Source organism: Dermochelys coriacea, chromosome 1, assembly GCF_009764565.3.
Source record: "Dermochelys coriacea isolate rDerCor1 chromosome 1, rDerCor1.pri.v4, whole genome shotgun sequence".
Taxonomy (NCBI): Eukaryota; Metazoa; Chordata; order Testudines; family Dermochelyidae; genus Dermochelys; species Dermochelys coriacea.
In genome coordinates, this window is record NC_050068.2 from 2565964 (window position 1) to 2581032 (window position 15069).

Here is a 15069-nt window from a genome sequence, read left to right on the forward strand (position 1 = left end):
ATTACATGAATATATCATATGATTTAGTCATTTTAATACTTTACATTATAGGAATGAAACAATCAGATATTTCTGAATCACAGATTTACAACATGTCCATTCTGTAAAAATGCCTGTACCCCTCTTACAGAAACCGCGCTCAGCAGTGACTCGTTATGGCTGGCAGCCAGCGATGGAGATTTTACGCTTCCTAAACATACCCGGTACGGCTCATTCTCTTTATCATGTGCTTAGATTCAGTTGTTGCTCCCATAAATTCTCATAAGGGTTTTTTTTGTACATCCCTTGTCAATAATTTAAGGAGGGAAGAAAGCTAATTATGTCCCCTAGAAACATCCAGCTGTGACATCACAGAGGGACCAGGCATGGCCCATGAGGTTTTTGGGAAGCCATGAGATGCCAAAGACCTTCCTGGATGAAGCAGCAGCAGGGGGTTGGAGGCAGCCAAATCTCGGGCCATCAGTAGAGGCTGCAGACCATATACCCCTGCCCATGGGCAGAGCCATGACTCCGCCTCTCCCAGGCACAGGGAGATGATGCCAGGGCGACCCTGTGACGGGCTGTGGGCAGAGTCTTCCACTGGGCTGAACAGCATGGAAAAATTCATCCCCAAAGTGACAGACAGCCGGGACTAGAGTGGCCAAAGAAAGTCCCCACCCTCTGGGGACGTGGGGTGGGAGTAGAATGAAAGGACCAAAGTGGGTGGAGGGAGCATCATGATTGTGTGAATCAGGACACTGCCCCAGAGACTGCAGTGTGGCCTAGGGGACAGTGCACTGGACTGGGCTTCAGGAGACCTGGATACTAGTCCCAACTCTGCCACAGGCTTTATCTGTGACCTTGGATGAGTCACTTCACCCTCCGGTGCCTCAGTTTCCCCATCTATAAAATGGAGATATGAGTCTGACCTCCTTAGTAGCACACTTTGAGCTCTGTTGATGAAAAGTGGTATATAGAGCTTGGGATTGTCACTATTCAGGGCCAGCAGCCATTGACATACAGAAATTCAGCTTATTATCTGGTTATGAAATAAATCAAACCCAAAGTTAGGTAAGAATGGCCTGAGGACAGATACTGAAATCTGGCCTCTGCAGCTGCCCTCTCTTAGGGAGGCCCCTGCATCTCTCACATGCCCCAGCCTGGCTCAGACTGAGACGGGGTTGCTGGGTTTCTCCTCTCCCGGTCCAGCCACCAACCCCACCTGCTTCCCCAGCCCTCTGAGGAACATCACTGCATCCAACTCTTCACCCCTCTCTGCCTCCCTGTCACCATACTCTGCCGTTTGCCCAGCTCTTCCCCATCGGCCTCCTTCCAGCTCCAGCTCCCGGCTCGCTCCCTCCCTCTCCTCGCAATGCCCCGCACTCATCCTCGGTCACGTCAGCATGCGTGTCGATGAGACATCCCACCTTTGAGCTGCCCAATTCCACCCCCTCCTCCTCCATTCAACTGGCACCCGTGGCTCAACGCTCCCATTCGTCACAAGGGCCGCTCGCCCCGCACCGCTCTGTCTGATGTGGAGATCGGAGGGGAATGGGTGTGAGGTCAGGAGCGGGGGCCCCAGAGGGGTGGGAGGTGGTGGCAGGGATGCATGTGGGTGGTGGAGAGGCAGGGGATGGAGGGAGGCCAGGCCTAATTCCAGCACTCCCCTGTGAGCCATGTGCTATCCGTGCAATCGCTGGCATGGCTAAATCCAGCGCTGTCCCTCTGACTCTCGGCTCTGCATCTAACAAGCCCCGAAGGAAACGAGAGAGTTAATCCCTGCTGAATCCTCAGTGCTAGCAGCAGGGCTGGGGGACTCTGCTCCCAGTGCTCTGGCAGGCTGCAAACGCTAAAGGAAGAAATGGATTGTGACCCGCTGTGGGGGTTAGGATAATGAGAGATAAATATCCCCCCGCCCGGGTTTTTAATGCAAAGGGGACGTTTCACCTGCTCAGGGCAAGGGACTCCTCCCCTTCTGATGGTGCACAATTTGGGAGAGCTACGTGCTTCATCTGGTTAGACCAGGGCTTTCAGGTGGAACAGAGACTCCTCCTTCTAGCGGCCTGGCTGGTGGGTCTGGCTCACGTGCTCAGAGTCCAAAAGGTCACCAGATTTGCGATAGGGATGGCACGGACCTTGGCGGTTTTCTGCCTTCTTCTGCAGCCTGAGATGTGGATCGCCTGCTGGGATCACCTGGGCATGTCTCACCTGATCAATCCCCTGCCACTGCAGGGGCCTCAGGCATTGGGGGCCTCTCGGTCCCTCCGCTTCTCTGCCTGCTGGCTAAAATGCTTTGGTCTAACTAAAGTTTTGGGGCTCATTAGCGAGTCACCTGGGCGAGGTTCTCTGGCCTGTGCCATGCAGGAGGTCAGGAGTGCACTCTATGAAACTATGAAACATCCTCAGGAACTTATGTTTATTTACTCGACTTAATATACGCCATCTCAGAGTTAGGAAAACCCAGCCCATCACCCAAGAGCATCCCCCCCTTCGGATTCGCATTGACCTGCTGTCAGTAGAAGCTTTGCCTGAGCAAGGACGGCAGAATCCAGACCAAAGCGAATAGCTGATCAGTTCAGAACATTCTTGGAAAGGCTTTTTGCCATTTGTAGCAGAGAGAGAACTCATGGGTCGCTGGAGCCACCTCGCTGAGACTGACTGCCCAGCCGAGACTCTTGTCTGAAAAGTTATTAACATTTTAAATAGCAATGTCAGCATGGGTCATTGGGAGCTGCCTGGCTAATTTCAGCTCACCGACCGTTCCCGGAGCTGTGCAGGGAAACAGGAGGATCCAGTCTGCAGGGAGACGTGTCTAGGTAGATGGGAGGCCCCATGGAAATGCTGATATATTTGATCAATTAACCAGAGAGTTGCCTTCAGTTGCGGGTCAGTGGGTGCAACTGAGATCAGCAATCGGTCCGCAGCCCATAGAAAGGCTGCCGGGTTTGACTGTGAACAGGAGCTAATGACACAGCCGCTGTTCATTGATGGTAAAGGCCTGCAAGTGGGCGAATCCTCAATCTCTGTCATTGGCCCCAGTTTTGCAGACAGTCGGCACATGACTCACTTTACACACATGCAGTACCGGGCAGGATTGGGTGCTTTAGGTTTGACTGACTCTTCCCTCTGGCACTTTTGCTTTGGCCCAGTAATAGAGATTTATGGATTCCAGCAGCAGCAGTGTGGGGCGGGGGGGGGGAACACATGGGTCAACTTCATTTTTTTTTAACAGGCTGCTTGGAGACTGAAATGCAGCAAGAGGGATGTTATAACCCGGTAGTGCTGCATTGCCTCCAGGGCGTGTCACATAAGGGGCACCAAACTCCTCAGCCTTCCAGAGCGGCTTCACTCTGAAGATAGGCCCCTCTGGGAGGTGAAGGGAAGGGTAAATGGCTGTAGCTCTAACCATCAACTTCTTTGATGGTTACAAACCTTCCTCTAATTTCAAGCCTAAACTTGTTGGTGGCCAGTTTCTACCTATTTGTTCCTGTGTCCACACTGGCACTTAACTTAAATAACTCCTCTCCCTCCCTGGTATTTGTCCCTCTGATGTATTTATAGAAAGCGATCATACAACCTTTTGAATTTTGCATGCCAGCAATCTGGTTCCATTTTGGTTTAAGTGGAGCTCATCACTCCTGTATAGACCATTCCCCTCCAAAAGGTTCCCCAGTTCCTAATAACCCTAAATCCCTCCTCCCTGCACCACCATCTCATCCACACATTGAGACCTGCAGCTCTGCCTGTCTGACTGGCCCTGCACGTGCAACTGGGAGCATTTCAGAGAATGCTGCTGTGGAGGTCCAGGACTTCAGTCTCTTACCTAGCAGCCTACATTTAGCCTCCAGGACCTCTCTTCTACCTATCCCTATGTCATTGTACCTACATATACCACGACCACCGGCTCGTCCTCAGCACTACCTGTAAGGTTATCTAGATGTCTCGTGAGATCCATTACCTTTGCACCGAGCAGGCAATTCACCATGTGGTTCTCCCAGCCATCACAAACCCAACTATCTATATTTCTAATAATGAAATCCCCCATTACTATTGTCTGTTTCTTCCTAATAATTGGGGTTGCTGCCTTGGAAGAGTGTTGTCAGTCTGAGAGGAGACTATGACATTATCAGGAAGGTGTGTCCCCTTTCTGCAGCTTGATGCTTCCTGCCCCAAGATTTACCTTCTCCTTAACAGCGCCAGGGGCATTTGCTTCCCAGCTTACATTACCTGTTCATGGTAGCGACATTCGTGTTGGCCATTGCACCCCACCTGGGGACTACTTATTGCATGGGGAATAAGGCAGGTACCCATGTGGTTTCTTGCTTATAGTGACATCAGCAGGGATGTCACAGTCCACCTGGGCAGAGCCAGGAGGTTAGGAAGCTGCGAGCAGAGGGGCAGCATGGGGCGGTGCACCAGCTGGCATGAGTGCTCTGGATTTGGTCTCTAGACATTCCCAGTCCCTCTGAGTCTCTGGTCTTTCTGCTTTCCCGGAAGGGACCAGTGTCGGGTTAGCCATGGCTGGAAAGGGACAGGGCCCTGATGGCAACCCTGCAGCGTCCCAGATCATCAAAGTGACCGTGAAGACCCTCAAGGAAAGGGAGGAGTGTGCAGTGTGGGAGAATAGCACCATCACTGACTTTCAGGGAGAAATCGCCAAGCGCTTCCACGCTCCCACCAACCTGCTCCTCTTGATCTTTGCTGGGAAAATTGTGAATGACCAAGATACTCTCAGCCAGGCTGGGATCCATGACAGATTCACCATCCATCTCATCATCAGGCCGCAAACGAGAGCAGACGACCAGCCAGCCAACAGTGCATACCTGGGCAGAGGCCCCCTTGGCTCAGCTGGTCTGGCAGATCGGATCACGCTTAGTGGGAATGCACCCAGCATTTTAGGTTTCCTAAATGAGCTCCAACAGCTGCTGGTGGTCAACCCCGAAATGATCCTACAGATTCTGGAAAAGCCCTTGGTCCAGAGGGTGCTGTCATACACCGACCTGATAACACAGTTCTTCAGGGAACACCCCCTGTTTCAGCAGTTTGTGCAGCAAAATCCAGAGGTCAGCCACATCTGGAACAACCCAGCCTCATGCGAGACACAATCGAGTTTGTTAGGAATGGAACGATGATGCGGGAAATATTGAGAAACAGGAGCCAGACTCTGCTGCTGGGTGGAGGCAAAGTCTTGTGGCAAATGCTTGCTGATACTCCAAAACCAACACTGAATGGACCATAGGCACAGTGTGCAAATAACCCATCCCAGAAAAAGCCAACCCCTGTGGGGGTCAGCCAACCACCCTACACAGAAAACAGAGACCCTTTGCCAAATCCTTGGGCCTTTCATTTTGGTCCCCAGAGTTCCACCCCTCATCGCAACAGTGGCGCTGACATTGAGAGTATTCATGTCAGCAACAACCCAAACTGCAGCACGGGGCGAAGCCCCTCAGTGCTGCCTGGGGGACCTGGAGTCGCAGCTGGGATGTGTAACCCGCCGGAAGTGCAGAACGCCTTGCAAGAGATAACCAGGGATGCCCTGCCTTTCCAGAGCATGCTGTCTGTCCCCTACATGAGGAATATAATGCAGGCCCTGAGCCAAAACCCCAGTCTCATTGTGCACTTCATACTGAGTAACCCCCGGTTCGTTGGAATCATGCATCCCCAACAAGAAGTAGCGCGGGAGCTCCAAGCTCTCCTCCAACTGCTGCACAGTCCAGACATGCTGTTAGTGATGGCAAACCCGAGAGCCACAAGGCTCTGTCCCAGATTCAGCAGGGTTTCCATACCCTGGGGATGGAAGTGCTAAGGTTTGCCCAAGGCAGAGCTCCTGGCTCAAGGGCAGCGGGAAGCCCTGCCGATGGCGGAGAAGTAACTGGGACTGGTTCTGAGCCATGTGAGAATGCAAGCCCAGCGCCAGGTTCTGCCGAGAAGGGGTGCCAGCTCTGTAACGCTGAGCAATTCACGCAGGGTCTTGGTCAAGCAAGTCCCCCACTTCCCCAAACTCCAGAAACCCAGTTCCAGCAGCAGCTGGAGCAGCTCTACGTAATGGGTTTCACTGCGATTGACAAACTACTGGGCTCCCAGCCATCCTGGCCACATTAGCCATTCTGGTTTTGCTGATGGCTCTGAAGACTAAGCTGCTTGGGGATCTATCCTTTGGACTCTTGTTACCTTCTCTTGCTATAAACTAAAGCTGATCACCATGCATCGTGAGCTGTAGTTTTCTTCAAGCAGTGGGGAATCAATGCCTCTGAGTTCAAAGCAAGCTTAGGGTGCACTGTGACTATCAGCGATCATTACTCCATGAGCATTGGTCTATCTGGCCTATAGCTCTGAAAAATTAATTTCCTATTAAAATATTAGCCTCCAGCAGTAATTGACGTGCTGTCATTTGTTTACTGATGGCCTAAGCTCCAGCCACACAAGGGGAGGGAACATGGTGGGCAGAGGAACACATGGAGAAGCTGGTCTCTCCCTCCACTGCTTGTCTTCATAGTTGATTATCAGAGGGTCTTTTTAGGTCCCTAACTACTGGATCTCCTGGGGAGGGCCATGGCCCCAAACCACCTTTTCTCTTCAGCTGGGCACGAGCTCCCAAGCCTTCCACACGATTAACCCAGTGTTGGTAGTGTCTTGCCATAGGATCTGGGCAGTGCCATGCCCCCCTCCCCACACCCCGCTTTGATTCTGGGTGCTGCCCCTGACACAAGGGGGAACTCCCCCCTCAACATCTACAAACCCACTTCCTGGCCCTCCTTCAAATCCCACCTCAAAGCTCCCCTTTGCTGTGAGACCTACGAAAACCTGGCCGGTGCTTAGACTACAGCTGTGCTGAGACCCCTGCCTTCGTGCTGACCAGTATTGTCTCACTCTTGTGTTTCCTCATCGGGCTGTAGCCATCTCTTATCCTCGGGGCAGGGACTGTGGTTTTGGTCTGTCTTTGTACAACGCCCAGCAAAATGGGCTCTTAGGTGTTACAATAATACAAATAATGAATCATCATCATTGTTTAAGGTGTTGATAGTCACCGAAGGAGGCTCTGCAGTCCAGACGATTGGGCACTAGACTGGAGTTAGGAGGCCCGGTATCCTTTCCCAGTTTGGCCGGTGACTGTCTCTTGGGTGAGTCACACATTCTCCATACTCCTTTCCTATCAGCATCCTGGGGGTGGTAAGTTTGGATTGGCTCTTGCAGGACGGTTTGAGCTCTCTCGATCACTGTTTCTCAACATTTTTGATAGCAGGACGGATATGCTCCTGTTATCCATCCTACCTACCTGTCTGTCCTAACTTCCGATCCTAGCTAACTAGCCTCTCTCATTAGTTCCCCATTACTGTGGTATCTGAAGGCCAGATTTTTAAAGGTATTTGCTGCCTAAAGATGCAGGTAGGTACCCAAATACCTGGATGCCTCCTACGTGTCTGTGACTATGTCCTCATACCCCCCACCTTGTGAGGCAGGGAAGGTTAGCGTCTCCATGTAACAGACGGAGATCTGAGGGACAGAGAAATTAAGGCCCCACTGTCCAAAAGTGACCAACAGGAGGGACCTTAAGGTGTCTCAGTCCAGGCACCCAAAATTAGTGTCCAAGGTAGAAAATTTCTGTTACAGTGACTTGCCCAAGGCCCCAGAGTAAACCTGCAGCAGAGCGAGGAACCGAGTGCAGACTTTCTGGGGCCTGACTCTGTTCCCTCTCCACAAAGCCCCCCGCTCCTGGGCACAGCGGCTCATGCTCAGGACTTGTCTACATGGCTCTGGGCACGTGTGTGTGTGCGTGTCCCCATGTGCATGTGTTTTGCATTGAGGTTTTTTTGTATGAAAATTACTTGTTCCAACACGTTGCAATTCTTCTTTCAAATGAACTGGCTCCTCTTTTGAGACCTGCGACGGGGATGTAGATAGTGCGGAGAAAGGTTCGCGCTGATTCAGAGGCAAGTAGGTTGAGCCGGCCGTGTGGTCGCAATTTTTTCAGATGAGTGATTCCACAAAAGGTTATGTGCAAAAATATATCCCACAAAAAAACAACCCTGTGCAGACAAGCCCCAAGTGCTGGGCCCTTGGTTCTGTTCTGCCGTCTCTGCAAGTGAGCCAGTACCCACTGGCACTGGACATCCAGAGAGCTAAAGACCCAGGCTCTCAGGTTGGGTCTGTAGCAGACTCCTGTCCTTTGTGGACTGGGCACAGACTGGGACTCGTAACCCACCCTCCCTAGTGGGTTACACACTAGGGCAGCCCCTGTGTTTAGAGGCCCTTATGGCTCCAGGGTAAGGCAGCTGGTTAATCAGAGTTATTCTTTGGGCCAGTAGCTGGCAGGGGATGTACTAGATGAGTGGGTGGGTGAAATGTGCAATTCAGAGCATGGCCCAAATGATGAAATCAAAGTCTAGAACATAATGAATGGTTTGGAGACGGGAGGGTGGGAGCGTCTCCGCTCCCTGTCTCCTAACACAAGAACAACGCGCCACTGAGTGAAATTGAAAAGGGTCCGGAGGGATCATAGCTTGTCATGGAGTCAGCTGGCCAATGCGTGGAACTGCTCCAGATGAAACCAGTCAGGACTCTGGGGTAGCCTGCCCGCTGTTGCCAGGGCAAGAAGCCTACGTGGCTTCGGCCTTCCTCGGTCTGATCTCAGAGCAGTCAGCCACCCCCATTTACCAGGCGCTTCCCGCAGCGAGTCTCCCTGGCCCTGCACCCCCACTCCGCTGTCAGCCGTGACTCTCAGCTAGCGTTGTAAAACAGAAGGTTTATTCGTCGACAGGTACACAGCATAGAACAGAGCTTGTCAGCACAGAAATCAGTGATTTTCAGCCAACCCCATCTTGGGGGAATCCCGGGCCCGATGCCCTGGACTCCCCCATCTCCAAGTCCCCCACAGCAGACTGCCTGGCCCCCGCTGCCTGGCCTCCAATAGGGCTGTGGCTCCTCCCCTGGGCTTTCTCCTGCTTCCTGGGCAAAGTGTCACCTGGTTGCATCCCCCTCTTGGGTCTCAGATTACGAAGGGCACCTGCCATCACTTACTTACGTCCAAGCGGCTGGGCAGCCTCACCTGCTCCTGAGGGCCTCAGCAAAAGTCACACACCCAATTCCCATCACCTATGCATTGGCGCAGTACACAGGGAAACTGAGGCACACCCAGTATTAGTACAGGACAGTAAGACTCACATGCAACATAACAAAGGGAAACACCCCACTTTGTCACATAGCTAATGACAACTCAAAAGTTGGCAGGGAAATTCAACCTTGTGCTTCAGAATTTAAGTCGACTGGAGACCAGAACTAGATCCTCGTGAAGGGCAGGTTGGCCCATTCCTCCAGTGCTCTTATCCCTTCCTCCTCCACAGCATCTGGCACCAGTATGTTCTGTTTGGTTGGGGAGGGGGGTGTTGGTTTGGGGGTTATTTGGCTAGCAAAATGCTGTGGTCTGTAATTGCCTTTGCTGCAGGCCCTTTGGCTTATCCCGCTGAGATTCTGATAGACCGGGTGGGGTTTTGTGTTTGTTTTCACTTTGCACAGGCCCCAGAGCAGGGGACAGCCAATGCCTTTGGATCAAAATATTATCTGGATTGGCCTGATTCATGCAACAGAAAACGGGGAGCGTGGGTCACAGCTGCTCAGCGTGGCACAGCCCTTCCGTTACTGTAGCTCCCGGTAGCGCCTCTGACTTCGCCCCCTCCTCCCTGTCCAGAAGCTTTCCCAGCACTCATGACAGGTTTCAGAGTAGCAGCCATGTTAGTCTATATTCGCAAAAAGAAAAAGAGGACTTGTGGCACTTTAGAGACTAACACATGTATTTGAGCATCAGCTATCGTGGGCTACAGCTCACTTCATCGGATGCATCTCCTCACTGTATTTTCCACTCAATGCATCCGATGAAGTGAGCTGTAGCCCACGAAAGCTGATGCTGAAATAAATGTGTTAGCCTCTAAGGTGCCACAAGTCCTCCTTTTCTCTTTCCCAGCACTGCAGCCTGCAGTGCTCTCGGTGCCTGTATCGCTCATCCTAGAGTTAAATATTAACAGGAGCAGGAGTTCACCTGACTTGTGCATGTGTCTGGAATCGCTGCACGCCGCGGGACAAGGCTGCGTGGCATAAGGCCAAGGTAGTCAAACATAAAGTCCAGCTCCTGCCGAGCCCCCAGCTGTTCTCACTCAGACCCCTGGGAACTGCTGGGGGACTCCGCAGTTTTGAAAAGCAGGCTTCTTATGTAGGGTCCTGACTTTAGGCACCTATTGTTGCAACTCTTGGCCATGCTCTGCTGCATTCCACCCTACGCCCCCTCTGTGCTATAACCACTACAGCTGTCAGGATGAAGGCACCGGTCTGAAGTGGGTGTTATAAAGAGCTAACAGTATGTGCTGGGGAAGTCCCCTCCCCACCCTAGACATGTGCAAAGAGAGAACAGTTCAACGCCGGGAAAGCAATGCAAAGGTGAAAGGGATTGCTATGAAAATCATAAAGGAAGGTTAGCCAAATGTGAGGAATGTTCAGATCGGTAAGGCAGGACGTAGATCCAAACTCTGTTCCTTTTCATGGGGTTGATAAGAACCATGTGAGCTCTTTCTTCTGCAGATCTCCCCGGGGAAGAAGAGCTTTTGTAAACTATGTAGCACCTTATACATAAGAAGCTTGGAGTGATACTTCAGAAATGTCCAGGAAGGGAGGGTGGTATCAGACAGGGAAGGTGCAGCTCAGTAACTGCTCCAGGAGGCCTGTGGCAGACATCCTGAATCCCAGCCCTTAAATGAAACTTTGAATCCAAGCCCACCGAAATTGACTTCCGCTGACTTTGGGTCAGAGGCAAGTGACCATCCTTCTTCCCAGAATCCCTCCCAGTCTGTTCCCTGTTTCTTCCCCTCACATCTGGCGATTCAGTTTAGCCATGTGCAGATGAGCAAGTCTCCATTACATGTCAAATCTGCCCCTCCCCTGCCCCCCAAGGTGCTGCTGGAGTCCAATGAATATTTCATCCAGCGCTTTTGATGAGCACTGAGGGGCTGAAAAGGGGCCCACCCAGGGCTAAGGGGTAGATGAACGCCTTGTTCCATGTTGCAGCATTAAACAGTTCAATGTGGCCCAGGATTTTGTGCCAGGTTATCACTGGTGGCTCCCAGGGTAACAACCACCATTACGAATCTATCTACTTTTATTAAAGACACCGAAAAAGAGGGGGAAAGCATGAAACCCTTTGCAATGTAAAGTATTAAGTGAAGCTTTCATTTTAACACTCCCCCTTATTCCCTTTCCCCGTGGAGAGGTTTGAGAAGGAGACAAGCCCCGGTTTGACAGTCTCTTCAGGGGTTCTCATGACAAAAGAGTTGGTGGCCTCAGAGTGCAGCCACCAACTCTTGCTGGTGGCCGCTTTCACACTTTTTCCTAAAATCCTTGATGAGCTTGAGGACAAACAAATAAATATGCACAGAGACAGGGCCAAATCATCAATCATCATGTATTTATTGCTTGCTAGCAAGTCTGTTGTGAAAAGTGATATTAACAAGCATAGGAGTATCGCTTCTCACAGCAGACTTACTCAGCCCTGCCAAGCCTGGGGGCAAATTAAGCCCCAGATGGGGGGGTCAGGGGAGGCAGTGGAGGGCCAGGGGCAATGGGGATGGGTGGGAGGAGGCACTGGGCGGGGGGGCTGGAGCCTGAAGCCCTGTGGCCAGGGCCTGCCGCCCCTCTGCCCTGCCACCCCAAGGCTGAAGCCTGAAGCCTGACCCCCACCGGCCCTGGGAAGGTGGGGAACTCACCAGCTGCCTGGTCCCCCAGTATTGTGCCTCAGGTGTCTCCACAGGGGAAGCGGGGCCCAACGACTGCTGGTGGCCCCAGCGACCAGGCAGTGCATCCAGAGCAACAGGGAGGGGCTGCTACTTCCCCCCGCCCCGCCTAATAAGAGCCCAGGAGGCTGTGGCTGCCAGGAAAGGCCCTGGTGGCAGCCCTTGAGAACCCCTGTCCTTTGGGGCCGGGTCAGAAAAGAAGTGAGTTCACAGGGGCTGGAGCTGTCCTGGCTGCTGCTGGTAATGTCTGATCCCATTTCCAAGACCAACACGGACAAGGAGGAGAGGAAAGACCAGCAAAGAGAGAAAATGCAGCTTCCGTCTCTGAGGGTGACTCTACTGCTGGAGAAACACAGACCCAGCCCACGGTCTGACCGCCCGCCCCGAGACCTGGCAACCTGGGGCCAGCACTGGGTGGTTTGGGGCACTGCTTTCAGCTGCCTCTCTGGCCACAGGCTCTCAGCCATGTTGCAACCCTCGCAGGAGGGGCTGGCTAAGCCAGACACTGGCTCTATTACTGATTCAGCCCACCCGTACTTCGTTAACGGCATCTCCATGGGGCCGGATGGAGGCAGCTGGGCTCGGTAACTGAGCCAAAGAGGAGTAGGACAGAGAGGGAGGAAGCTGGGTGTGGCCATGTAGCGTGCAGCAGACCCTGGACCAGGGGTGGTGGGGGTCAGGTTTGGGCCTGGAAGCCAGACCCAGAGGGCTGAAGGAGGTTGTGGGAGGGCCAGGGGAGCAGCACCAGAGAGACTCAGAGACAGCTGCAGAGAGCATCAAGGCAGGTGCAGAGACCCTGCGAAGCCCTGGGAGCTGCAGTGGGGGTTGCAGCCAGAGAACTAGACAAGGGAGGCGGAGACCCGTGGAAAGGCTGCCACTAGAAAGGGCTGGGTGTGGCTGATTTGGGGCCTTCCCTTTGAGGATTGTTTTGAACTGTCTCCTTAATGAACACAGGCTGCTACCGAGCCAGACAGCCTTTGGGGATTACCTCCAGGAGCCTGAGAAGGGGAAACTGAGGCAGCGCACTGCAGAAACAGTCCTGTTCCAAGAAGGCAAGGAGAGAGAGAAAGAGAGGAGAGAGAGAAGATCTAAGGTGGCAAATTAAAAGGAGACAGGAGGGGAGGGGTGACAGCAGGAACCCAAATCTCACCTTGTGGGGGCCGGGCGGGTTTTCGCTGGAAAACTTTTCAGTGATTTCCTCCTGTTTCTAGAATCATTCAGCTTGTTGTCGTATCAACCTGCCCCTTTACCAGGAGCCCCTGCAAACCCCTAATAACGGGTCTCTTCCCCTAAACAATTCCATCGGCACCAGGCTAGTTACCTCCAATGTTTGCTGCCTTCCCTGGAATCATTTCTGGGTTTTTCTAAACCTCTGCCTGACAGGGGGAAGACAGGTAGATCACGCTGTAATATGCCCTGTTCTGTATATGCCCCCTGAAGCTCTGGTACTGGCACCGTCAGGGAACGGATACTGGGCAAGAAGGACCATTAGTTTGACCCAATACGGCAGCTCTTATGTTCTTATCTTCTTAAATGCCCAATAAAGGGAAAAAGAAAAGGAGGACTTGTGGCACCTTAGAGACTAACAAATTTATTTGAGCATAAGCTTTCGTGAGCTACAGCTCACTTCATCCGATGCATCCAATGAAGTGAGCTGTAGCTCACGAAAGCTTATGCTCAAATAAATTTGTTAGTCTCTAAGGTGCCACACGTCCTCCTTTCCTTTTTGCAAATACAGACTCACACGGCTGCTACTCTGAAACCTGTCAATAAAGGGAAAGACGCTTCCCTACACGGGCTCGGGCAGAGGCATTTATAAATGAGAGGTGACCGGATCTACAGCTGCCTGGGCCCCCTACAAGGCTGCGCCTTACTGCACCTTAGGCAACCTGCATACGCTGTCTGGCTAAGCATAAGCTGATTCCGGGGCTTTGCAATGGCCGGAGCAGAGATTGCTGACAACACCGCGAGGTATTTGCTGCATCGTTTATTGAGCAGAGGGGGCCAAATTAGCACATGGGCAGCTCCAGCCGCAGGCACCTAGCACACAGCTGGCACAGCTGCCTCCTCTCGCCCCGTCGGTCTCCGTCTCTGCGGTTAACAATCCCTCTGTTTGTCACAAGGGAGAGCCCAGAGCCAAAGTCCCCAGCCCTTAACCACACTGGTCACATGCAGGTGGCCTGGGCACCGAGCGAACCCTCTGGTGCAGCTATTGATGACAATGGGAGTTTTAATGGGCTACGGACTGGACCCTCCAGTCCTGCATCCTGGGCAGAGATCACTTAGCCCACCCAAGGCCAAAGGGAAACAGTAGGGAGAAGTGGGGCTGCAGGGACAGAGGGGGGCTGGATGCCAGATCAGAGGGAGATGTGGGAAGAGGGTGCCCTACAGACTCCAGGGGGGCTGCTGTGGGCCAAAGATAGAGTCACGAGGTCATGGGGCAGGAAGGAAAGAGGAGAGATCACGGGAGAAGGAGGAGATTCATGGGTGAAGAGTCCCCAGGATGGGGGGACAGAGAGAGAAAGAGAGACAAAAGAAATGAAGGGAAACCCAGGAGAGTGAATGAAATGGGGCAGGGCGGGGTGGGGTGTGTGAAAGACCCGCAGACTGGGCTCCAATGTGGGGAGAGATCAGGTGGGGGTAGACCAGGGCAGAAAGGCCAGGGCGAGAAGAAAGGGGGCTGGATAGACTGAGGTCCTGTTTACACTATCGAACCCACCCTGGGCAGGAGGGACCAGAGCGCAGTACGCCAGGTCCCCGTCAGGCCAATCAACCTCAGAGCAGCAGGCCCCGAGCCGTGTCCCAGATCCTGGTGCACCTTTGGCATCAGCCAAGAACAGCCACCTGGCTGCCAAACCTGATCCACAGTTTAATCTCGGCCGGGGCCTGGATTAGGCCTTGAACCCTGACGGGGGCCACAACAGAGGAGACTGTGTGAATTATTATCTGGGGAGAGGTACCCCCACCCCACTGGGAAGGTCACAAGCCCAGGGTCGAGCGCAGATCCCTGGCCATTGCTGCCTCCATCCAGCAGAGGAGGAACCAATAAGACCCTCAGGCAAACCTGCAACCCCCCACCCTCCTGGCCCAGGGAGCTGACATAACCTCAGCCGATCCTTCCTGGAGGTTTCTCCATTCACTGCGCTTCATAGAATCATAGAAGATCAGGGTTGGAAGGGACCTCAGGAGGCCATCTAGGCCAACCCCCTGCTCAAAGCAGGACCAATCCCCTATTTTTGCCCCAGATCCCTAAATGGCCACCTCAAGGATTGAACTCACAACCCTGGGTTTCACAGGCAAGTGCTCAAACCACTGA

At 53.0% G+C, this 15069-nt stretch overlaps 1 pseudogene; it reads left to right on the plus strand.

Annotated features, from left to right (window-relative positions):
- The first annotated feature begins 129 nt into the window (after positions 1–129).
- Positions 130–6343, plus strand: LOC119843539 (annotated as a pseudogene).
- The last annotated feature ends 8726 nt before the right edge of the window (positions 6344–15069 follow it).